Here is a 27,456-nt window from a genome sequence, read left to right as displayed (position 1 = left end):
CTCCATTTTTAGGAGTGCCTCGAGAGAGTGCATTTTGAGGTCTAGACTTCTAGCATTGAGTAGCATTACCTTGACAATGCACCTGTGCCAGTGGGGAGGGATAGAGAGAGAGGAACCCAGACCCCAGGCTGTGTGTGTTCCTGTGTGCTCTAAAGGGAAATTGTGCTTGATGCAGAGAGGTCTGAATTTGGAATTACTGAGTGTATCCATTTGTATTCCAAGTGAACAGCCCCCTCTCCAGTGTCAGTGGAAAGGATTCAGGCTCCTTGAATACTGGCCCAGAGTGGGGATATCACACTGGTCATCGTATGTCCTAAAGAATCTTCACTAGATCCAAAGAAGTCTTAATTTGCCTTTATTCGTATGTCATCACACCCTATAATGAATATAATGAATCTTTTTTTATTTATTTATTTTTTAAATGTACCACTCAACTTGAGAGACCTCAGAGATTCATAACTGAAAAGATCAGTAACTTCAGAAATCTTATCCATCAGGACAGACTAGCAGCCTCTCCTCTTTCCTCAGTCACTTAGAAACCTCTCCATGGAGATCTGTGTTTAGCCTTTCAAGCCAAGAAAGATCCAAATCTTTCTTTGATCACCTATTCTTTTACAACAAATTGTACCTCAAATACCTGGTTAAAAGAATTAAACCTTCATCAACAGATAAATAAGATACATCATGATAGTTTCATACCTCTGAATCAAACTTCAACTACATGTCAAGCAGAGCAACATCCTTGCCACCATTGTGGTAAATATGGATAATCTGATGGTCAGCCGTAAATTCTCCCTGGATCTATCTTTTTTTGTACTTCTTGAAGCTGTAGGAAACTTTTGAATGTCTATGAAACCATGAATCTATCTTTCTACTCATTTTCAAGTTTACATTCCAAACGTTTCTTTACTTCAACAAGTGTAGCTAATTCTTACTTATTTTATGTCACTCTCCAAGCTCAATTATTTAACCAAGACCATATTGTATCTAGGTATAACATGTACAATATCCACACTGTATTCATAAATATATTGTATATATTATATTACTATATCATCATTTTTTACCATTTCTAAACTTTATTATTTTACTATAAGATGTATTGTGCAAATAGTGAATAGTGAAAACAGTACACTTCTGTTGTGCCACCTGATCTGTGACAGAAGCTATAATTACAAGTTAGGTATCATGTATCTTGTGTTTTATTTTATGTATTTACATTTGATAACCTGTAAGTTAATTGGTCTGATGACCCTTCTCAGCCATGATCTGGGTCACTAGGGAAAGAACAATTACAAACACTGACAGGAATACAATAACAAAAACATTATATCAACAACAAACATTACATCAAGTAAAATATAAACTCAACTAAAACATTACATAGGAGTAACAATATTAAGTAATGTGTGTGTGTGTGTATACTAACACTAATATATACATAAACATCTCTCTTCCTGTATAGATCTATATCTATATCAAGATATATAGACATACACACACACACACACACACACACACACACACACACACACACACACACACACACACACACACACACACACACACACACACACACACACATCCCATTTACATGTTAGATTAACTATTTAAATGCTCATGGGGAAGTCACCACTGTGTTAAGTGCTCCAAGTATTTTAAAGTGTGTTATTTTTTGTAGGGCCAAGCCAGGCTAGGGGACTGGTGCATGGAAACCTGACTAAGGCAGACCTGATTACAGAGTTGAGACACGCTTAGCTCTCAGACCCTACATTGCAAGGCCTGAGGCAGGTAACTAGTGAGGCACCTGATTCTCAAGGGAAGAGGGAATCTGTATACTGGGAAAAAGGGTTACTGTATAGAGAGTAGACCACTGAGTGAGGGCAAGAGGGTGAGAGGATACAGCGGTTGGCAGTTCCTAGAGCCTACCATCTGGTGCTTCTAGCCATAGCACATGATATTCCCTTTGCAGGTCATATGGGCATAAAACATACAAAGAGGCATATTATGCAGAACTTCTATTGGCCTGGAATTTCCAGAGATGTAACAGGGTACTGCAGGACCTGTGACAAGTGCCAAAAGGTAGGCAAGGCAGGAGACAAGGTGAGAGCTCCTTTGATGCCTTTGCCTGTGATTGAGGAGCTATTTCAGATGGTAGCTATGGATACTGTGGGGCCTCTGAGTACCTCAAGTTCCACTGGGAAAAAGTATATCCAAGTGGTAGTAGATTATGCTACCAGGTAAGCTGAGGCAGTGGCTCTGTCCTCCAATAAGGCAGAAAAGGTGGCAAATGCTTTATTAGAGATTTTCAGCAGGGTAGGTTTCTCAAAAGAAATACTGACTGACATAGGTGCCAATTTCATGTCAGACCTGCTGACTTGTCTGTGGAAGTACTGTGGGGTGAAGCACCTAAAGACCACCCCCTACCATCCCAGACTAATGGTCTTGTTGAGAGGTTAAACTCTACACTCAAGTCCATGCTACGGGCATTTGCAGACCAGTTTAAGAGGGATTGGGACAAACATTTGCCCCATCTGTTGTTTGCTTACAGAGAGGTTCCCCAGGAATCCACAGTTTTTTTACCCTTTGAATTGTTGTATGGGCATAGGGTGAGGGGGCCTCTAGTTTTTATTCAAGATGAGTGGGAGGGTGATTGGGAATTTCACAAGGAGCCTGTAGTAGCATATGTCCTAAACTGCAGGGCAAGGCTCAGGGAAGTCATGGGCTTTGTCCAGGAGAACCCAGCAGAATCCCAACAGCAGAAAAAGGTCTGGTATGACAGGAATGTTCAAATTAGAGTGTATGCTGTACAGGAGCAGGTAATGATTCTCATTCCTGTCAGACACAACAAGTTGCAGGCAGCTTGTGAGGGTCCCTACAAGATGGTAAGGAAAGTCAGTGATGTTAACTACATTGTAGAACTGCTAGGCAGGAGGCAGGGGCACAAAGTGTACCATGTTAACATGATGAAACCTTACCATGATAGGGAGGCACTTGTGCTGACTATTTGCAGTGGATTGCAGGAGGAATCTAATGGAGATCTGGTCTCAGTGAGGCTCGGACTGACACCTCAGTGGAAGGGGTAGCAATGTCTTAGCAGCTATCTCCTCCCAGGTTCAAGAAATCCTAGCAGTGTTACAGGAGTTTGGGGACATGTTCACTGGGAAACCAGGGTGCACCAACCTGGTGCAGCACCATCTGGATACAGGACCCCAGAGGCCTATTACACAGGCCCCTTATAGGGTGCCTGAGAGAGTCAAACAGACTCTGAGGGAGGAGATACAGGAAATGTTGGAACTAGGTGCAATTCAGGAGTCCATAAGTCCCTGGGCCTCCCCAGGGATGCTGGTACTGAAGAAGGTTGGCAGCACAAGGTTCTGTGTGGACTACAGGAAATTAAATAGTTAAACAGAGCCAGATGCTTACCCTATGCCTAGGACAGATAAAGCCCTAGAGCAGGTGGGTGGGGCTAAGTGTCTTACCACCATTGATCTTATACTGGCAGGTGCCCTTGACTCCCAGTGCTAGAGAGACATCAGCCTTTGTAACTCCTTTTGGCTTGTATGAGTTCACAAAGATGCCCTTTGGGATGAAAAAATGCCCCAGGAACTTTCCAGAGGCTGGTAGATCATATCCTAGCAGGAGCAGGAGATTTTGTCCTTGCTTACCAAAATGATATTGCCATCTACAGCCATTCCTGGCAACAGCACCTTCAGCATGTCAGGGAGGTGCTGGACAGACTACAGAGGGCAGGGTTGACCACTAAGCCCAGCAAATGTCAGGTGGGTATAGCAGAGGTCTCCTATCTGGGACATAGAGTGGGGAGTGGTAAGATCAGGCCAGAAATAGCCAAAGTGGAAGCCATTCAGGCATGGCCTGCACCTGTTACCAAAAAAGCAGGTGAGGGCATTTTTAGGGACAGCAGGGTACTGCCGAAAGGTTTTCCCCAGTTATAGCACCATAGCTGCTCCCCTCGCTGACCTAATGAGGAAAAACTGGCCAGATTAGGTAGTATGGACCCCAGCATATGAGCAAGCATTCCATAAGCTTAAGGGAGCTTTGAGAGCCCCCTCCACCCTGTGTTAGCCAGTCCCGATTACAGCAAAGAATTTGTTGTGCAGGTGGATGCTTTAAACCATGGGGTGGGAGGGAGAAGAGCACCCAGTGGTTTATTTCAGTCATAGGCTCCAACCCAGGGTGGAATGATATGCAGCTGTAGAAAAGGAATGTCTAACCATAGTGTGGGCACTGCAGAAACTTCAGCCTTATCTGTATGGAAGAAAATTCACTGTAGTTACAGACCACAATCCCCTAACATGGCTGCATCAAGCTAGCCAGCAAAATGCCAAGTTACTAAGGTGGAACCTAGGGTGGCAAGCATATATGACAGTACAGCACTGCAGTGGGGTTAGCAATGCCAACACAGATGGGCTCTCAAGACAGGGAATGGGGTAAGGTATTCCCAGATAGACTCAACCCTCTCAAGCAACATTTCTCCAGGGTCACTTGAAAAACTAGCATGAGTTCTTCTAAGGGGGGGATGTGAAGCTGCCAGCCCAGCTAACTAGAATTTTGTAAATAATTCTATGTAATTTGGGAATAGTAATATGATTGTATGCTTGTCTTACAAATGTAAGAAAACTATATGTTATGTGTATAATCTACTGGTGCAGAAGTATGTACTGAACTGTAGGTTCTGTACGGAGCTTCAAGAATGTAACTACAGTGTATCCTGCTGGAGAAGAGCATAAATATATATAAAATATTGTCTTGATGGTAAAGGCTGGAACATACAGAGTTCACTTGCAAACCATCAAGAAAATAAGGTGAATTTGTTTACAATTGTGTTATCTCTCAGTTTCAGTAAGAAGACATAATGTCTAGAGGTAAGAGCTCTTTCCATTATCATGAAACAGAAATAGTTACATGTTTCAAATGTAAAGGTGTCTAACAGTTTTATAGGTTCATAGGTTAGGGCATTTATAAGCCTATTCCAGAGTTGTGGTTTTTTATGGTTTTACCTTTTTAGTTGAAGGATACCATGCCATATATTTTTCTGTGCCTCTATCAAAAGTGACACTGAGGTTTTCCCCTGGGGTCCTGTGATCCCCATCATTTGTCAAAGATTTCTTTGAACAAAGGCCAGCCAAGTGCTCTGCCTCACATGAACCGGGATTTTGTTCCACAGCAGATTTTTGAAGGAGGTGTTCATTTCATTTGGACATGGGCTCAGGCCTTATGTGTCACAGGTCACTCACCTCTGAGCAGTCGGTGGCGACTGAGATTTCCAGTTCTAGGCAAAACAAAAACATCAGAGAGATAAGTATTTTTAACACAATTTAACAGAAACTAAAGGCAGAGGTGACAAGAATGATGTAATCTGAGCTAATCAAGCAGAAATATTTGATAGTAATTTAAGAGCTATCTCAGAGAAAAAATCTATGCATTTTGTTTCTTGTTTTGAATCTGACAACATCCTCTTACCATCACTTGTCTTTGCTCTATAAGTAAGACTTAGATCATAGTATTTCTCTTAGAGATAGATAGGAATATAGCAAGATTAGTCTAGATATATTCTGTATTTATGTGAGACTGTCCTGCAATGTTGTTTTAAAGTATGTCCTGTGATTTTGAACTCTACTGTCACTGTGTTGATTTGTTAAGTATTGTCTTGTGCTTTTATTATTTATTATTAAATACATTTAAATATTTTAATTGTGGCTGGTTTGTAATCCTCTTAGCGTACTTGCATATGTATTTGATGATACTGTACAGGCCACTCTTGAATAGCCTTAAACATTCTGGTCTCACTTACCATATGGATAATAGTAACATCACACAGTAGAACTGGTCACCCTTTGGGAAGGGCCTTATGGTAGCTGATAAGAGTGTTTGCTGGCAGCTGGTACTATCTTACAGCCTGGGCAGAAGGGGCTACTACCTTATAGTCTGGGCAGAAGGGGGCATAGTTAGTGATCCTGGGCCAGCCTTCCCCAGGAGTGTCTGTATATAAATGAAATCTCAAAGTGTGTGTGTGTGCATGTGTGCGTGTGTGCGTGTGTGCGTGTGTGCGTGTGTGCGTGTGTGTGTGTGTGTGTGTGTGTGTGTGTGTGTGTGTGTGTGTGTGTGTGTGTGTGTGTGTGTGTCAGCTACTTGGGCAGGGACACAAAGCACTGGTTGGACAGAGAGGGTGCTGAAGGTTTTGGCTTGATAACTCACCTGAGATCCTAAGCCTATGGTGTGCCAGTGGGGAGTCTTATTGGGAATCTGGAAAAAGAGGGAGAAACCAGCCCCAGACTGACTGATCCCTGTGTGCTCTTAAGGGAAAACTGTACTTTACTGTGTGTGTACTTGTCATTCTCCAAATGTGCATGTCCCTTACTGGTGTTAGTGGTGGGGATTGAGGCTTCTTGATTACTGGGACAGTGCAGGGGCGTTACAATACGGATGTCAGGTAGGAATGGAAATCAAACCAGAAATAGATGAAAATGAGGCAGCAACTAAATGTACCAAACACAAAAGAAAGAATATAAGGTGAAGGATCAGTTGAGAAGGCAAGAAATGTGGAAAATGCATAAACAGAGTTGCAAGTATAGAAAACTTTTGGAAGAACCTCATGTTGATCAGGATTGAACACAAGAATGGTTAGGGACAGGCAAATTCAAACCAAAAGATGAAAGGTTAATATTGGTGGCCCAAGACAGTGGGCTACACACATTGGTTTACAAACCACTGAACATGTGGGAGAAACACACAAACATAGGTTTTGTAAAACAGAACTAGAAACAGTCACACACCCCGTTGCTGGTTGTGATATACTAATGGCAGAAGGACTGTATACTGAAAGGCATAATTATGTGACAAGACTATTGCACTGGGGATTGTATAAACATTATGGTAGCTGAAAAATACTGGAAACATGGGTCACAAAGAATCATAGAAAATGATGACATCTACATCACATGAGATCACCCATTACCAATAATTCAAAAGATAGGTGCGAGAAAACCAGATATATTGGTCCATGGAAAGAATACAAAAGTAACATTGATCACTGAAATCACTACACCCACCGACTACAGTGTCTTGTGTACAGAGAGACACAAAGTCATAAAATATCAGGATTTGCAGGCAGAAATGACAGCAATGTTGAAGACAGATACCCAGACAGTTCCAATAGTAGTAGGAGCAATGGGTGTTACAATCATATTTAGATAAGTTGCCAATACATGTAACTCCATACAAATTGCAGAAGGAGTAATTCCTGGAATATTACAGGTGCTGCAAAAAGCACTTCTTGCTGCCATCAAAGATTGAAACAATACTAATTTTATGAACTTTAATTGTACTCTGACTTAGTAAAGGGGTCCATTCCTCTCATGGTAATAAAAACCCTGAAGACTTGGAGAAATCAAAAAAGTGAAAAACAAATTTAATAATACTGAACTTCTAATAACACTCCTAAAAATCAACAATAGGAAAACTATATGTTTAACAGCAATTTATATACCACCAGGGAATAACACTGATACCGTTGAAAGAATCTTGTATTGGATATCCCAGCAAATTAACCATGAACTATAATACTTGGAGACTAAAATATAGATTGGCAACTCATAAATTCCACTAATATGCATTGAATCCATAAACTTGTACAACTTCAGACAATTAATAACCATACCTACTAGAATCAATAAAACTTCAGGGAGACACTCAGCATTAGACTGGATTCTTACACACAAACCAGACAAATTGACAAAAGTAGGCTGTCTGTCAGAGAGCATAAGTAACCACATTCCAACATATGCCATTAGAACTCATCATAACCTAAACATATCATCCATAATCAAATATGAAATACAACCAATTTCAGCAAATATATTTTCAATGAAACACTAAAACAGTATAATTGGAATGTACTTAGAACAACGCCACCAGATACTGTTGTAAAGCATTGAAAAATTGGTATAAAAATAAAACTCAAAATGCCTTCCAGCAATTTAGATATTTTAGAAACCTTGTAAAACTCCATTTCAAATAGGATAAGTAAACATTCTACACCAACCTACAAGACAAACATAAAAACAACCCAGAACTTTTTTTGGTCATCACTAAATAAACTTCTCCCCCTGAGAAGGCCAACCCTCCCTCTCCAAAAACATGCAATATGACAGACTATTCCCACACAATTTAATTCCTACTTTATGCAATCTATATTATCTTTCTTAGACACTAATACATCTGCCCCCTCTCTCTACCCCTGTCCAATCAAAACAACCCTCAAGAGAATTTCCTTAAGGGAAATTGCACTTCATGCAGAGAGCTGCATCTGATAATACTGTGTGTGTACCTTGTCATCCTCCCAATGTACACTGCCCACTGTTGCCAGTGGTGAGGACTGAGGCTCCTTGACTACTGGTCCAGTGGTGGGGCATCACAGGTGTAAACATATCCTATATGGACCATCTCAATGCCCTGTCAGTGAACTCAGTCTCCAACAGACTGCTGTGAGTTGATCTATGCCTGGCCTCAAAAGCATGCCCTGATCCCAATCTGATGGACCTACTGTGCATCCACAAAATTAAGGGCATCAAAAATATCTGATTTAGGGACTAAGACCTAACCGGCAACATAAATAAATGATGAGCATCATCACCTTCAAACCACTATCCAGAATTGAAATAATTGTGAGACATTGATGCATACTTGTTGATAAGGTGTTAATTTAGAGAACACTGACATGTCCATCCTTCATGCTTGTACTGCAGTGCATTCTGTGAATTGTACATGTGAGCTTCCCAGGACAGGGATGTGCATGGTCAGAGCAGACATCTCCTGTGGGTGTCCTAGATATGTCGATCAGATCCCAGTATTGTACTATATCATCTACTGAACACCTACACACACATACACACACACACACACACACACACACACACACACACACACACACACACACACACACACACACACACACACATATACCTGCACCACCCAGAAGATCATGCCAATACCATCCCCTCCCTGATGTCTCTCCAGCTCCCTACAATCACCTGTTTATGCTTTACACAGATACAGCATTAAGTTCTGCCTCACAAATACACACACACTACCCACTGTTAATATTCTACACTTTAGCCTTGTGCATATGACTACGCCCTGACCCATTACCTGGGTAACCTGTGTCTGATGCTCAATGTAGCAATCCATAGATAGTAAAGCACAGCCTTGGTGGCATGCTTATTCTGACCCATAATTATGAAACAGTTGCTGTTTCTTATCCAGTACCATGGTGCACTGTATCCATGCCCATCTTACAGTCATTCCTGCTATACCTCTCAGCTGTCCCTAATTCTCAAGGCTGTCCCTGGTTTTGACTCACATTTTAGCTCGTCATCATCATCAGCCCCCTTTTTTCCCATTTTCTACATGCGGTTTCAATTTCATGTTAACTGTTGCCATCTCTCAGGTCACTGCCGCACTCCTGCCTTCATCAACACTCATGTCTGACTGTCACAGGTCTCCTTTCACACAATCCATCCACCTCTTTGCTGGATACTGTCATTTCATCTTGACTTCTTCTTGTCTGTCCCAAATCTTCTCCACCAGATTGTCGTCTTCTTTTCCGCACAAATGCCCGGACCACTGTAATCTCTTCTCTGTGATCTTTTCTGCAATTGGAGCTTCTTTGGCTTCTGCTCTTATGTCCTTCTTTCTTCATCTGTCTCGCAGTGTGCATCCTACCACCCGTCTCAGGCACATCATTTCCATCACCTCTAGATCCCTCATCTGCTCAGCCTTTGCTGCCTTGTTTTCTCTACAATACAGCAGTACTGGTCACAAGACTAATTTGTACACCTTATTTTTCAGCTTTTATGGCATTCTATCATACACTATACCTGATACTCTACACCAGTTGGCTGCAACTCCTCTGATTCTAGCTCAGATTTTTTGATTCACACTTCCTTTCTCCTCAACAACCCCTCCCAGATACCTGAAGCTGTTAACCTGTTTAGCTATCTTCCCTTCTACCTCAGTTCTCAGCTGCTTCTGATTTCCCCAGTTTGCTGCCATTACCACTGTCTTCTCTGAACTCAGTTTCATCCCATGTGCCTTCAGCTTTGCATTCCAATCTCTATCCTTTGCTGAAGTTCTTACATACAGTCTACCTGTAATGCCACATCATTGCTCTGTTGCTCTGTCCACTTTGCCCTGTTTGCTGATGTAATCCATCACCAGTATGAATAGCAGTGGGCTCAAAGCTGAACCTTGATGCGCATCTGCTCCCCCTGGGAATCCCTCTGTGAGACTGAACACTGTACTTGAGTCATTTGGTCCTTGTACATAGTTTGCACTAATTCTACCAACATTTCTGGTATTTTGACTGCCCAAACAGGCTTTCTTGGATCATAGGAAGTTACTTGGCTATTAGCCCTGAGAGCCTTAAAAGCCTACCCAAGAATTTAGCCCATATTCTAACAAGTCGGTGCCAAATGCTCCTGTTCAGCAGGGACACAGGTGGAATCCCAAGGGTGTATTTTCTGTTCCCCATCCAGTTATCCAGGTTGTGCTTAAAAAAGGTTAATGCTTGACATGGAGAGGGAGTCTGTTCCACAAAACAGGGAGCCTCTGGGACACAAATCTGTCCTGCCAACAAGTCCTATTGGTGTCACTGGCCAGGTTGAGGTCACGCATACAGGTTACTCAAGTGCAGCTTGACTTGCAGATATGAAGCAGTCCCATTAAGGCTGTCCATACAAGACTGCTTTGTATGCCAGACAGAGGTCACCTCTCAGGAGTCTGTATGAGACTGAATAGAGGGGCACAGCCTTTAGCCTGTCTGTGTAGAGTAGATGTTTGAGACCCTGGATTCTCCTTTTGAGGAACCTCTGTGGTCTCTCCACCTGCTGCATGTGCTTTGTGAGGTACATGCCAAAAAGGGCACTGCACTCAATAATCAGTCTTATAAGGGAAGAATAGAGGGATGTTATGACCACCTTGTCCATGGATGCTATACCCTTACTAATGAAGTGGGCCATGTAGAAAGCTTTCTGAACAATGAAGGCAACATGGTGGTCAAAAGTCAGTTTGTTATCAACCTGGGTGCTCAAGTCCCTCACAACTGATTGTGTGCTTAGGACCTTGTTATTAATGTGATAATTTGTGGGGATATCACTATCCCCAAAGGGGATGATGATGATGCATTTTTTGGCATTCAGTTTGAGGCCATGTTTCTGGCACCAGACATTTGTTTGGGTGACACCCACTTGGCAGATGTCCACATCACTAGGGGAATTGATGAAAGCACCCAGCTTACAGTCATCTGCAAACTTGGTCAGCCATAGCCCACTGGTTTTGGCCTGCACCTCAAAAAAGTACATCACAAACAATAGAGGCCCCAAGACTGATCCCTGGGTACACCGCTCGTTATAGGTCTACTGCTTGAGGTGGCTTCCCCTATTTTGACTAGGTGGGTTCTATCAATGAGCCAGTTTGCTACCCATCTGGTAACATATGTATTGATGCCTAGTTGAGAGAGTTTATCTATTATACCTGAGTGGGGAATTGTATCAAAGGCTTTGGCCACGTCAAGGTAGGTGGTGTGCACTATTTTCCCCTCACCATGGCTTTTATTGTCTGTCTCAAAGAAGTCAACCAAATTTAACAGGTATGCCCCCCCCCCCCTTGACAAAACCAAACTGTGTGGGATCGAGTGTTTTGAGTTTGCCAATGTCTTTGATAATGAGGTCCATGATAATCAGCTCCATGGCCTTGCAGATCAGGTTAGTTATGCTGATGGGTCTACAATGTCCTGGATCGGTAGATGCTCTACCTTTGTGCAAAGGGATAACAGTGGCTATCCTCCACTTTGCTGGGACAAAGTCAGTACTCAGGCTTTGACTGAATAGGGTGCCTAATGGTGCTGCAAGTTCCTGCTTGAGTTCATGTAAGATGCAGCCTGGGATGTTATCGGGTCCCATGGAGGCTGTATTTTTTGCCTTTGAGAGGGTAGTGATGAATTGCTCCCTAGAGATAAGGGGAGGGGGGACAGGTGCTGGGGATGTCCTGATTTACAGATGGGGGTAGAGGGGTGAAGTTTTAACTGAACCTGTCTGCCAGCAGGTTGGCTATATCTACAGCGTTTGTGTATGTGGTGTCCTTGATCACCAGTTCTGAGCAGATCTGGGTGCTTTCTTTGAGACTGCAGACATATGTGAAGAAGGTCTTATGATTGTCTTTAGTAGATGTGGCCAGTTTGGACTTGAAGTTTGTTTTGGAATATTTCACTAGTGCTCTTATTTGCTTGTTCAGGCCAAGGACAGATTGCTTCCAATTAGGCACCTGCTCCTTCTTGGTCCTGGACAGACTTTTTTTTCCTTTTATTATAGAGTTTATTTATTGCAGATGTCCACCAGACAGGTTTACTCTTACTCGAGAAGGATGATTTTGTCCTGTCAGGTACTCCTGATTCCATTCAGCTATATAAATGCTCATATTGTACTTTGGTGTAGGTTTGGACATATGTGACAATTCCTATGGAGGGGGAGGAGGCTGTGAAGCTGTTTATACCTTCCATCAGGAGGTTGGGACTTTGTCATATGCTTTCTCTAAGTCTAGGAATGCCCAAGTGGACTCTTTCCTCATATGTAATTTCTTCTGAACTGTCTCACTGTAAACATTGAGTCAGTTGTGCTGTATCTTGGTCTGAATTGCTCATTTTCTATTTTACTTACTAATACTTGGAAGATCCTTTTATCAATCACCCTCTCCAGAACTTTCATGCAATGTGACATAAGTTTGATACCTCTGTACTGCCCAGAGTTGTGGATGTCCCCTTTGTTCTTGTACACTAGCACAAGTATGCTTATTCTCCAGTCATCTGGGATATGTCTTTCTCTACACACTGCTTTGGGTACCCTCCTCCTCATCTTACCCAGCATCCTTATCATGTCTGCTGTTACCTCATCTAAGCCGCTGCTTTCCCTGGCCTCATTTTCCTTATATGGTGGGCTTCTCTTCTCTCATTGGAAATAAAAAGCTTGTAGAGCAGGAAGAGTTAGACTAACACACAAATAGGATGTGTCTGGAGCAGTATAGCTTCCGTGGGTTTTTCTTCATTCAGAAGCTGGTGGAAGTACTCCTTCCATCTGCCTTTGATGTCCTGTGGACTGGTTAGAAGGTTGTTGCTGGCATCCCTTATAAAGGATGTCTATCTTCTTTATCTTTCTGTCTTTGCCTTGCAACTTGATGTAGTTTCTTTGTGCCACATACTGAGTTACTTTTCAGAAGCTGGTAGAGTGCCTCTGATGCCCTGTGTTTTCCTACTGCAACTCCATTCTTAGCCTCTTTGTTAGCCAACCAGTGTTCTTTCCTAGCCTGGTCTGTCTTTTCTATCTTCCACTTTTTCCTGCACTCCTTTCTTTTCATGATTTCCTTGACTTCTGCATTCCATCACCAGCTTTCCTTATGTAACTTATGTCCACACTAGGCTGGCCACATATCTGTTCTGTAGTCCTAGCACAAAACTAAATCCACAGTTGGCAGAGTTACTATCCGACAGTCATCTGAAAGCGCTTATCAGATGATTGTCAGATAGTGACTCTGCCAACTGTGGATTTAGTTTTTTTTTAATCTTTACTTTTATATTAAACGTTGGGAAGTTGTATTTTATCTGCCTGCTGTTGGGTACTTCCTTGGCCACATTCATCAGTTTTATTTGTGTGTTAGTCTAACTCTTCCTTCTCTACAAGCTTCTCATCAGATGTCTACAACACTGCTGTCTCTCAAACTTCCTTCTCCTTAATATTGCTACCTTACTGTAAGTTTTTGTACATCAACATGTTATGCAGTACCTCATACATTGCAAATAATTTACTGCATGTTCCTGGGTCACACTGCAGTGCACCACCAGAGACATCCTGGCACTGGAATTAGGCTTTTAGCAGTCTGAACATATGATCTGAATACCAAGGTTTGTCAGTTTCCAAGTGCTGTCATTAGCCATACCTCCAACACAAGTTTGACATCACCAATAAGAATGACCTATGGAAAATTATCAGCATAAAAGTACAGTTTTGTATCTACCATAAATGTAGATGTTCGAGTGCTAATACAGCTGCAGTCATAACAGATGGGTTCTCCTGCCGTCAGGCGGGTCCTCGGTCGGCCGAATTCCAAAGTCTAGGTCTGGCGTCGGTTGTCGTCACTTCTTCCCTGACGTCAGTGCGACAGGGGTATAAAGGAACCAGCCGATGCCATTTTCTTCAGTTTTTCTTGCCCCAGATGTCAGGTGCCCCCAGAAGGAAGGCAATACATACATTTGTGTAATAAAGCAATGCAATATAATAAAAATACAGTAGTTGCAAGCAAATACACCATAAATGAATACCCCAATCAGGTTGTATGAGGATGTGTTAGCCTATAGGCCTGTCCCAAGAGGGGAAGGAGGGAGGGAAACCTGGACTGCAGCTGTATTAGCACTCAAACATCTACATTTATGGTAGGTGCAAAACTGTACTATGTTCATTGTGCATACAGCTGCAGTCATAACAGATGGGTAGAATCCCAAAGCTAAGAAAGGGGTGGTAGGCACTAGGTGGAACTAGGAGGAGCCAGGATGCCCTGCAAGACTGCAGTGGCAAAGCCTGCTCTAGTTTTGGAGTATAATGGTAGGTGGTAGTGCTTGGAGAAGGTATGCACAGAACTCCAAGTGGCTGCTTCCAAAATATCTTTGGTAGGAACTCCTCTGAGGAAAGCTGCAGAGGTAGCTGTGGCCCTTGTGGAGTGAGATCTGATGCCTGTAGGTACAGTTTTGCCATGAAAAGAATAGCAAAAGCGTATGCAGTGGGCTATCCATTTTGAGATTGTCTGTTTGGAAATTGGCTTCCCTTGAGCTCCTATAGCATAGGACACAAAGAGCTGTTCTGATTTTCTGAAAGGCTTTGTTCTGTCCAAATAATAACGCAGTTGTCTGTGGATGTCCAAGGAATGTAGTAATCTCTCCCCTTTGTTTTGATGATTAGGATAAAACGTAGGTAAGTGTATGGCCTGATTCAAAGCTACCCTGGATACCACTTTAGGCATAAAGGACGGGTTGGTTCATAAGGAAACTCTGTCCTGAGGGAAGATGATAAAAGGCTGCACAGCCATGAGAGCTTGTAGTTCTGAAACTCTACGAGCTGAGGTAATAGCCAGAAGGAAAGCTGTTTTCCAGGACAAATATTGCAAATCTGATGAGGCAGCTGGCTCAAAGGGAGGCAAGGTCAGTTTTTCCAGAATGAAATTGAGATCCCAAGCAGGTATTGGTTGCTTCCTTGGGGGTCTTAGATTCTTAGCCCCTCTGAGGAACTGTCTTAAGAGGGGGTGAGAGAATAAGGGTGGATCAATGTTGTATTCTGCAGAAATGGCTGAGGCATGGATTTTGATGGAGGAGAATGAAAGTCCACTGCTTAGCAGCTCAGCTAGATACTGTAGTATTTGAGGTAAATTCAGTTTTCCAGGATCCTGGCCCTTTTTCTCATTCCAGACACAAAACCGTTTCCATTTTGCGGAGTAAGCTTTTCTAGTTGATGGCCTTCTGGCCTCCAAAATGACATCCTGCACCTCCTTGGAGAGTAGGGTCTGTTGTGATGCTAAGGAATCTTCCATGCGGCTAGATTGAGTGTTTTTAGCTGGCTGTGAAGAGTTTTGAAGCTGTGCTGAGTCAGGAGAAGAGGCATTAGAGGCAGGGTCCATGGTGGGGAATGCGTCAGGCTCCTCAGGAGTGGGTACCAGTGTTGTCTTGGTCAGTCTGGAGCAATGAGAATCATCTTTGGTCTGTCTGCTCTGGTTTTCAATAGAACTTTGGGCAGCAGAGGAAGAGGTGGGAAGGCATAAACTGTCATTGATGTCCAACTGAAAGAGAGCGTCCACTCTCCAGGCCTTTGGATGGAAAATCCTTGAGCAGAATTTTGTCAATTGGTGATTTTTTGTGGGAGGCAAATAGATCTATGTCTGGCCTTCCCCATGCTTGGATTATTTCTGTAAAAACTTTTGGATGCAATTTCCATTCGTGTGGATCTGTCATATTTCTGCTTAGGTTGTCTGCCAGCGTGTTTTCCTTGCCTGGCAAGTACTGTGCTTGTAGTTCGATTTGTAAGTCCATGGCCATGTTCCAAAGTGACATGGCCAGTCTGCATAGGGGTATGAATGTGTTCCTCCCTGTTTGTTTATGTACCACATAACTGTGGTGTTGTCCGTTCTTATTAATAGTTGACCTGGTTGCAGAAGGTCCTTGAAAGCTATAATAGCATTTATTACTGCTAGCATTTCCTTTTGATTGATGTGAAGGTGCTTTTCTTTTTGGGACCATTTGCCCTGAATGCACCGATCTGTCATGTGTGCCCCCCAGGCGTAGTCCAAGGTGTCTGTTGTGATGACTTGATTTGCTTGAGGCTTGCTGAACCGAAGACCTGTGTTTGTTTGGCATGCTTGAGCCCACCACAGAAATTCCTTTTGTAGACATGGAATTAGTGGTATTATTGTTTCCAAACTGTGGCTGTGTTGAGACCATAGGTTTTTCAGGTACCATTGAAGTTTCCTCATATGCAGCTTTGCACATGGGATTAGTAAGATGGAAGATGCCATGAATCCCAGAGCCTGGTGCAATTTGCTAGTGCTCTGAAGTATTGAGTTAGTTGCCCCTGCTTCTCTGGCGTGAGGAAGGCCATCTGGGTGTTTGTGTCCAAGTTGGCACCCAGGAAAATTATCTTCCGAGAGGGTATTAGTCTTGATTTCTTTTCGTTGACTGTGTATCCCAGAGAGTTCAGCAACATTATTACATAAGCCAGATGTTTCAGAAGAATGTGCTTGCTGTCCACTTGGATCAGGCAGTCATCCAAATAGGGGTATATTTGTGTCCCCTGAAGTCTGCAGTAGGCAATTACTGATGCCAGGCATTTCGTGAATACTCTGGGCGCAGTAGATAAGCCAAAGGGCAATGCAGAGACTTGATAATGGGTTGAACCTGCAAGAAATCTGAGGTATCTTCTGCAATTTTGTCTGATTGGGACATGCAGGTATGCCTCCTTGAGGTCCAATGTTACCAGCCAAGACTCCTTGCCCAGCATGGGAAGAAGCTGCTGTAGAGTGAGCATCTTGAATTTTGGTACGAGTAGAAATGTGTTTAGGATGGATAGGTCCAAAATAGGTCTCCAATCTTTTCCCTTCCTTGGTACCAGGAATAGTCTGGAATAAAAACCTTGACCTTGTTCGTGCGTAGGTACCTTTTGAATAGCTTTCATGTCCATGAGATCTGTAATTTGCCTTTGTGCCTCTGCCCTTTGATTGTGTGGCAGGTTTGGCATGCCTCTCATTTTTGGAAGGGTGTGAAAATGGAATCTGTAGCCTCTGTTTATAATGTCCAGGATCCATTTGTCTTTTGTGACAATATTGCGAGTTATCCTCACCACCTCTTTGTGTAGGAGCTTGCCATTGTCTGCCTCTAAACGATCCTTGGGATTGTCTTCTGCCCCTCGGGTGCCTGTATCTGCCTCTTTGGGGTCTGTCCGTGGCTGGAAAGGACCAATTTTTGGAAGGCCAATTTCTACTGAAACGTGGGGGTTGTACCTGTAGAAAATCTTTCACAGTTTGCACTGATTTAGCCTTTTCCTCCATTTTCCTTAATAGCTCCTCAGCATTAGCACCAAATAATACATCCTTTTGTAGAGGGGCATCTAGTAATTTAGCTTTGACATGATCAGGCAAGGTTTGTTCCTTGAGCCAGGCATGTCTACGTATGACTGATCCTGTAACAGCAGCTCTACATGAGGCCTCTAGAGCATCAAAACCACATTGTAAGGTATGCTTACCCACTTGTTCTGCACTATGCATCAAATCCTGCAACTCCTTCAAGTCTGGTTGTTCAGGTTGTGACATTTTACTTTTCAATTGTGATAACAAAAACTGTTGGTATTTTAGCATATGGAACTGACAGTTTAAGGCCCTCATGGTTAAGGTAGCCGAGGTATATACCTTTTTTCCCCACCTTTCTAAGGATCTGGAATCTCTCTCGGAAGGTAATGGATTTTTAGCAGTAGAGGCCTTAATTCCCTTGGGGCCCTGTGAGATGGTTTCTGGGTCAGCAGCATGGCTTTTGTATAGAAATTGGTGTGAGTCAGGAACCCTGTAGTACCTGTCAGGCTTGACTGGGGCTGGAGGCAGAGAGTCCGGGTTAAGGCAGGCCTCCGAGTAAACATCATCTAGGATGTCCAAGACAGGAGGTATAGCCAGAGGCCTGTGCTGAGGTAGCAAGAGAAATTCCCTAAGCCTTTTCTTGGAATCTGAATAATCTTGGCCTTCCCAGTGGAAGTGTTCCCTTAAGGTATGCAAAGTTTCCCCAAATGAGTAATCCTCTGGGGGGGATACAGAAGGAATGGACTCCTCCGCATCAGAGTCTTCAAAAGGGGAGTAAGAATGTTCCTGATCATCAGAGTGCTCTGAAATAATGGAGCCCTGATCAGAGGAGGGGGATTCTTCCTCCACTCTGGGCCTTTTGTCCGGTGGGGTTTGAGAACCCCTGATAAGAGTAATTAAATCCTCAGCCATCTTAAGCATCTGTTTTTTAGGCATGGGGCCTGGAGATGGGCCCTGTGTAGCTTGTCTCTTAGAATGCATGGCTGCTTTAGACTTAGTGAAAGCCTTGATGGAGAAAGAAGAGGAAGGTCTGAAGACACCTTGAGTGGAGGTAGACCTGTCCACATTTTGAGGTTCAACGCCAAGAGTGGTTTCGGCATCTGTAGTCGGGGTGTGGGCCGAGGAGCCTGCGACCTCGGGTACAGGAGACATCGCCAATGAAGTGTCGTCGGTAGTCAGGGGCTGCGTAGGTGCCTCGCTTAGAACCGGACCACGTGTAGACGGCTTTGGCCTGGTGTCGGTAGAGGCCGCGGACCTTGTGTGTCGGTCCTTATCTTTGCGTTTTTTAGACAGAACTGGAGTCAGAGTATCCGACGACATAATATAGTTGAATGTTTTTCCAAAATAATGCTGGGCGAACTCCGCCCGACGCTTAATGGTGCGTTTGTTGAATGTAGCACAAAAGCGACAGACCGAGACGTCGTGGTCTGGGCCTAAACAAGGTATACAGAGGGAAAGGAAATCCTTATGCGGTATTTGCTTCCCACATGAAATACAATTATTAACTTTGTCTGACATCGGTCTGAGGCAAGAAAAGTTTCCCCAACGGGGTACTTAGCTTTCAAGAAGACTTCGGTTTCAAAATTTTCATAATTTCAGTAGCTGGCCGACCGGCACTTGCGAACTGCTTCTGCTTCGGGCACCGCGTGGCAAGAAAGACTGAAGAAAATGGCGTCGGCTGGTTCCTTTATACCCCTGTCGCACTGACATCAGGGAAGAAGCGACGACAACCGACGCCGGACCTAGACTTTGGAATTCGGCTGACCGAGGACCCGCCTGACGGCAGGAGAACCCATCTGTTATGACTGCAGCTGTATGCACGATGAACATCTGCTAAGTTGCATATGTGCCAGATGTGGAAGTCACAGCATTGCCTCAGTGGCCTGCTTACAAGTTGTACATTATATCCTGATCACTGCAGACCATCTACCAATTAATGGAGTAGAACACCTTACAGTTGACATGCTGTTGTCCCTGCTGCCCATGTATGGCCTTTACTGAAATGCTGGTGTGGTCAGTAGCTCCTAGTACCTAGGGAACCAGGCTATGACATAAAGTGCCCATATGTTGACTTTCATATTTACAATGTGTGTGGTAACCACATATGCTTGTCCACATGCTGTAGCATGACATCAAGAAAAATACAGTTGTGTACACTTACCATAAATGTAGATGTTCAAGTGTATTCACTGTTGCAGTCATCAAATTTGGGTTATCTGCCTGCAGGTAGTCCTCAGCCGGCCTGAATACCACAGTCTTTGGATTTCTGCGTTGGATGCTGTCGCTTCTTCCTTGACGTTAGGTCATCAGGGTTATAAAACATGCAGCCAATGCCATTACATCAGTTTTTCTTGCCCCAGATGTCAGGTGCCCACATAATAGGAAGCAAATAAATGGTATGGTAAAACCCCCATCAAAAAGCAAATACACAAGAAAAAATAGACATACCAACCATAAGGAGAGGTAGAGCCAACAGAAGTCAGGGGGCTGGAGGGAGGGTAACCAGGACTGCAACAGTGAATACGCTTGAACATCTACATTTATGGTAAGTGTACACAACTGTACTATGTTGTGCATGCTTCACTGTTGCAATCATCACATTTGGGTTGATTCCCAAAGCTAAGGAAGGGGGGAGGAGGAAGTTAAAGAGCATTAGGGCCAACTATTAATCCCTGCAAGACTGCAGTGGCAAATCCAGCTTTGGATTTCGAAAAGACAGGCAAGTGGTAATGCTTGGTGAAGGTATGTACAGAGCTCCAGGTAGCAGCTTCTAGGATGTCCCTGGTAGGGACCCCTTTGAGAAATGCCACAAAGGTAGATGCAGCCCTGGTAGAATGTTATCTTATCCCCTGTGGGGTAGGTTTTCCATGGTGCTTGTAGCAGAAATGAATGCAATGGACTATCCATCTGAAAATGGTTTGCTTTGAAATGGCCTTCCCCCTCTGCCCCTGCAGCAAAGCTAACTAGCAGCTGCTCAGATTTTCTGGTAGGCTTAGTCCTGTCCAAATAGAATCTAAGTTGTCTGTGCATGTCCAGAGAGTGCAGTATTCATTCCCCTTTGTTTTGTGGACTAGGGAAAAAAGAAGAAAAATGAATGGACTGATTTAGGGCCACAGAAGACACCACCTTGGGCATAAAGGAAGGGTTAGTCCTGAGGGAAACCTTGTCCGCATGGAAGATAATGAAGGGTTCCAATGCCATGAGGGCCTGTAATTCAGACACTCTTCTTGCCGAAGTGATGGCTAGAATGAAGGCTGTTTTCCAAGAAAGGAATTTCAACTCAGCTGTAGCAGCTGGTTGAAAGGGGGGGGGGGAGTGAGCTTTTCCAATACAAAATTAAGGTCCCAGGCTGGAGTGGGAGCTCTCCTGGGGGAGTCTTAAATTTTTGGCCCCTCTAAGGAATTGCTTTAGCAAGGGGTGAGAGAAAAGGGGTGGCTCTGTATTATAATGTGCAGAAATGGCAGCGGCATGAATTTTAATTGACGAGAAGGATAGGCACCTGTGGAGCATTTCTGTTAAGTACTGCAGAATCTGACGTAAGCTGGGCACCATTGTGCCCATCCCCTGAGCCAGGCTCCAGGAACAGTATCTTTTCCACTTTTCAGCATAGGATTTTCTAGTGCTAGGCCTCCTTGCCTCCAGAATGACATCCAGTACCTGCTAACTGAGGGATGCTAAGGGAGAGTTCAAGGAATTAGCCAGGCTTCAAGGTTCAGGGTTTGAAGCTGAGGGTGCAGAATCTGGCCCGCCTGCTGGGACAGCAGGGAAGGGGTCTGAGGCAGGTGCCATGGTTGTAGCAGTGCTATACTGCACAAGAGGGGGTACCAGTGCTGGCGTGGCCAGTCTGGTGCAATCAGTATTGTTCTTGGCTTGTCCTGTTTGATCTTTAGTAGAACCTTCGAGAGGAGAGGCAGAGGGGGGAAAGGCATAAACTGAGAGGCTTTCCCAGGTAAAGGGCAGGGCATCCACTTTCCAAGCTTGGCTGTGGGGAGTTCTTGTGCAGAATTTGTTCAGTTGGTAGTTCTGAGGTGCGGCAAACAGGTTTATCTCTGGAGTCCCCATTTGTTCCTCAAGAGGTTGAATATTTTGGCTTCTAGTTTCCATTCATGTGGGTCCATGAGATTTCTGCTTAAGTCGTCTGCCAGTGAATTTAGTATGTCTGGCAAGAATTGAGCTTGCAGGTGTACTTGGTAGCTCAAGGCTGTGTTCCACAGAGCAATGGCTAGTCTGCATAGGGGGTATGAGTGGTTCCCTCCTGCTTGTTTATGTACCACATAACTGTGGTGTTGTCTTCCTTTAGCAATCGTTGTCCTTGAAGAATACAGTCTTTGAAGGCTGTCAGAACATTCTGTACAGCTAACATTTCTTTTTGATTGATATGCAGGTGCATCTGTCTCGGGTACCATTTGCCCCGAATGCACTGCCCTGCCATATGAACCCCCCATGCATAGTCTGATGTGTCTGTTGTTAGGGTTTGGGTGGCAGGGGGTAGAGTGAAAAGGAGTCCCTTGTTGTGGTAGCAGGCCTCTGCCCACCAAAGAAACTCTGTCTTGATACAAGGAATGATAGAAATCATTGTCTCCAGGTCCTGAGAATGTTGACACCATAGGCTTTTTAGATACCACTGGAGTTTCCTCATATGCAGTCTTGCATATGGAATTAGTAAAATGCAAGAGGCCATCAACCCTAGGGCTTGCAGTATTTTCCTTGCAGATAGCTGGGGTTTTGTGGCCAATAGTTTGAAGTAAGTTGTCAAGAAAACTTGTTTCTCTGTAGTGAGGAATGCCATCTCAGAAGTTGTGTTCAAGCTTGCTCCAAGGAATATAATCTGTTGGCAGGGTACTAGGCGAGATTTCTTTTTGTTGATGGTATACCCCAGTGAGGTTAAAAGTTTCTTTACGAATGCCAGGTGTTGTAATAGCAAGTCCTGACTTTCTGCCTGAATCAGACAATTGTCCAAATATGGGTAAATTTGAATATTTCTCTGGCTGCAAAATGCAATGGCTGGAGCTAGGCATTTTGTGAATACCCTGGGTGCAGTAGATAAGCCAAAGGGAAGTGCAGAGAACTGATAGTACATGGAGCCTGCCCTGAAACGTAGGTATTTCCTGCAAGATTCCCTTATTGGGATGTGCAGGTAAGCTTCCTTTAAGTCTAGGATTGCCAGCCAGGTATCTTTGGCTAGCATGGGAAGAAACTGTTGCAGAGATAGCATTTTGAATTTTGGAACTACCAGAAAGGTGTTGAGAATAGAGAGGTCCAGGATAGGAAGCCAGGAGTTGTCTTTTCTGGGTACCAGAAAAAGTCTTGAATAAAAGCCTTGTCCCTTTTGTTCTGCTTGGACAGGCTGAATATCCCTGATATTGAGGACAGAGATAACCTGCAGTTGGGCCTCCACCCATTGATTTGGGGGTAGGTCTGGTCAACCATTTGGTGTTGGTAGGGTGTGGAAGTGGAATCTGTATCCTTGGGAAACTATGTTCAAAACCCAATTGTCCTGGGTAATGTCCCATTTTTTTGCATGCAGGGCAAGCTTTCCTCCTAAGGGAGCAGGTAGTAGAGCAGGGCTTAGAAGGGTTAAAGTTAAGTCATTGTGCCATTTCTCCGTAGGGGGTTGCTTACTACTCCCTGCTTTGGAAGTGGGCGTCCCCCATTGCTTAGGTTTGTGTGAAGCCTGAGACTGTAGCCTAGGTGGTCTGCTGTTCCTGGGTTTGGACTGAAAAGGCCTAGAAGGGACTGGAAAGGACTAGTTCTTAGAAGGCCAATGCCTACTGAATCTGGGAGGCTGTACTTGTAGGAAATATTTAACAGTTTGGATAGATTTAGCTTTTTCCTCCATCCTTTTGAGGACTTCTTCTGCTTTGTTGCCAAAAAGGCAGTCTTGGTTTAAGGGAGCAGTCAGTAATTTAGCTTTTACATGATCTGGCAAATTTTGTTCCTTAAGCCAAGCATGCCTTCTAAGTACAGACCCAGTGACAGCAGCCCTGCAAGATGCTTCTAAAGCATCAAAATCACATTGCAAAATATGTTAACCAACTTGTTCTGCAGAATGCATTAAATCCTGTAATTTGTGTTCAGTACAGTTAGGAATCAACATCATTTCTGTTTATGTAGCCCCATAACATGCTGCTGATACCTGAAGATATGAAGCCCTGATGGCCAAAGTAGCAGAAGTGTATACCTTCTTACCCCATCTGTCTAAGGCTCTAGAATCTCTATCAGAAGGGGTAGGATTTTTGGCAGCAGTAGCCTTAATGCCCTTTGGTCTTTGGGAAATGGTCTCTGGATCCACAGAAGGATTCTTGAAGTGGAAATTGTGAGAGTCAGGTACCTGTAATACCTGCCAGGTTTTTTGGGAGCTGGAGGTAAAGTGTCTGGGGAAAGGCTAGATTCCAAGAAAGCATCATCTACAATGTCCAGAACAGGAGGGATAGCTAAAGGCCTGTGTTGAAGTAGGAGTAAAAATTCCCTAAGTCTCTTTTTGGAGTCAGCATAATCCTGGCTTTCCCAGCGGAAATGCTCCCTAAGAGTGTGCAAGGTTTCACCGAAAGAAAAATCTTCTGTAGGGGAAGCAGAGGGAATGGAATCCTCTGCATCAGAATCCTCATAAGTAGATCAGGGCAAATCCTGGTAATCAGAAGGAGCAAAAAAATCAGATTCCTGATCAGAACAATCAGAAAGAAACTCAGTTCGAGGTCTCTTAGAGGGGGAAGTCTGGCTTCCCCTAATCAAGGTAATGAGGTCTTCAGCCATTCTAAGCATTTGTTTTATAGGCATATGGGCCTGGGCCTGCGGTTTGGTCGTCGGTTTTCTAGGCGTGGTGTGAGTTTTAGGCCTGGATGAAAACTATAGCGTTGGTTTAATATGAATGTCTGTAGGCCTGAATACACCCTCAGAAGCTGGTGCCTGCACAGCGGCTCTGGACCCATCCAAGGTAGAGACATCTGCAGGTTCCATAGTCGAAGAAGAATCTGGCGGCATACCAGACTCTGAATGGGTCTCAGTAGAGGCCTGCGAATCAGAAGTAGTGGGTATCAGGGGCTGAGAAAGTGCCTCACTGAGTACCAGTGGACTGGCGACTAGCTTAACGGAAGCATCGTCGGCAGTTTTGGACCTATGCAGTCTGTCTCTGTCTTTATCCTTACGTTTTTTCAGAAGATCTGTAGTCGGATGGCCTGATGAAGCCATTTCAGAGAACACAGAACGAGTACGAAAATAATTAGCTGCAGAAATAGCCTGAAGATGGATAGTTTGGGTGTTGAATAAGGCACAAAACTGACAACAAGGGGCGTCGTGGTCTGGGCCTAAGCAGCGGATGCAGTAGGAATGAAAATCTCTATGAGGTATTTGCTTTCCACAGGTAAGACAATTGTTAACTTTTACTGACATCAGTTAGAGCAAGAAAAAGGATCCCCAATGGGGAAGTTAGCTTTTTTAAGTACTTTGGGTCCGAAACTTAAAAACAAATATTTCAGGAGTCGGCCGACTGGCATTTGCGAACTGCTTCTGCTTTGGCACTGCACGGCAAGAAAGACTGATGTAATGGTGTCGGCTGCATGTTTTATATCCGACGACCTGACGTCAAGGAAAAAAAGACAGCGTCTGACGCAGAAATCTGAAGACTCTGGTATTCAGGCCGGCTGAGGGCTACCTGCAGGCAGATAACCCAAATGTGATGACGGCAACAGTGAAACATGAAGAACATTTGGTGAAGTATCCTTGAATAAATGCCTAGGGTGCAAACACTGTGGTCCCCCACTGGTACTGAAAGGTCCCCATAGCTAATATGCTAAAGCCATGCATACCTTGGTGCCCAGACTGACTGGTACTTTACACAACCCACCAGCCTGCATATGAGAGAAACTTATCTCAACCAGCTCCTGCAGTGTCTCTCTATTCACACAATAGCGATCTATGATTTCCATGCTGTTTAGGGAATAACATGTTATGTTAGGCATGGAGAGATGATTTGGGAGCTCTTGTGACAACTTACACCCCTCTGAGTACCAGCAGAGACAAAAAAACTCATTCATAAATTCCAACTAATGTGGTGGCTACCCAGTACTTGTTTGATCCTGAAGCTCCAAGATTGTATTGTGGTCAACAGCTCTAAAGGAAGCATCTAACCATGCAAAATGTATCTATTTCAGAAATCATGCTGACATATTGTTTACTCTTACTTGCATCTGCCATTGCTCTTACTTTAATAACGTTTCTCATTTCCATGACATTAAACACCCACTTGCATATTATTCAGGCCGATACATATCTTGGTATTTCATGACAATGCCCACTTTGTCTCTGAATCACTTCCAGGTGGTGCGTTGCTGCTCTTGTACAAAATCAGCTCCTGTGACATGAAAATGTTTCTGAATCCCAGTGTCAGGGATCAAACCCCAAGATTACCGCCCTACTGCAATCTTGCTGTTGTTCAGAAGTTTGCACAGAGGGGTAAGGCTGTGAACTGCAGTTTCTGTGGTACAGAGTTTGATTCCCTCAGCCCTCACTTGCCTACAATATGACCTTTACCACTTTCTTTGAAACAGTCACCAAGGCCATTGACGAGGGGAAGTTGGTCCACACAGCCTACCTGGACCTCGCAAAAGCCTTCGATACAATACCCCACTCGGGCATTATAGATAAGCTCACCAGCTTAAATATAAACCCCTATGTCACCAGATGGGTTGCAAACTGGATCAAGGACAGAACCCACATGGTTAGAATTGCTGGAGCCATGTCAGACTCCAAACCAGTTACAAGTGGCGTCCCACAAGGCTCAGTCCTGGGACCTCTCTTGTTCGGTATATATTTCTCGGCGGTACAGGCCAACACGGAAGGACTGTGGCTGACCAAGTTCCCAGATGACTGCAAACTGGGCGCCATAATCAACTCTCCAGCCGACACAAGCATCCTCCAAAAGGGCCTCATAGAAACAGACAACTGGTGCCAGAGCCATGGCCTCGAGCTAAATGCCAAAAAGTGTATAGTCATCCCCTTTGGCAAAAACAAAGTGCCCACAAATTACCACATAGGTGGTAATCCATTAAGTACAGAAGAAGTTATTAGGGACCTGGGGACCCAAGTTGATAGCAATCTCTCATTTGACAACCACGTGGCCAAAGTAGTTAGAAAAACATTTTATATAGCCCACCTAATCATGAAGGGATTCACATCTAGATCAGGGGAGGTCATCGTACCTCTTTACTCAACCCTCATCAGGCCCATAATTGAGTACAATGCCCCTTTTGGGATGTACCTTACCAGACACCTGCAGCAACTGGAAAGACCCAAAAGTACCTCACCAAGAGGATCAAAGGGCTCAAACAGATGCCATATGCTGCCCGGTTAAAGAAACTCCAGCTCTACTCAGTGGCATACCGCCTGCTCAGAGGCGATCTGTGCCTGACGTATAAAGCCATGTCCAACCCGGAATTAATGGACATGCTGCACCTCAGAAAATCCAAATCCCATTGAGCTACGCGCTCGAGAGACTTGAACCTCAGCACTGAAATAAATAGGACATGCTGGAGGGACAGATTCATAACCCAGAGGCTCCCTTCACTCTGGAATAAAATCCCAGTCCAGGTTAGGCAGAGTCCCACATTGACTCTCTTCAAGAGGAATCTTGATGAGTGGATGGGAGATCGTAGGTTTACCCCGGCTATCACTTCTGTGTCACTGTTAGACAGAGGCACAGTATACTAACCTCAAAAAAAGGCATAGCAAAATTAATTTAAAATGGGTGGCGAAAGCCAAACACACTCTGGCTAGGCTTATAAATGC

Source organism: Protopterus annectens, chromosome 3.part1 (assembly GCF_019279795.1).
Source record: "Protopterus annectens isolate FY-2018-M chromosome 3.part1, PAN1.0, whole genome shotgun sequence".
NCBI classification, from domain to species: domain Eukaryota; kingdom Metazoa; phylum Chordata; order Ceratodontiformes; family Protopteridae; genus Protopterus; species Protopterus annectens.
Note: the sequence above shows the minus strand (reverse complement) of the source record.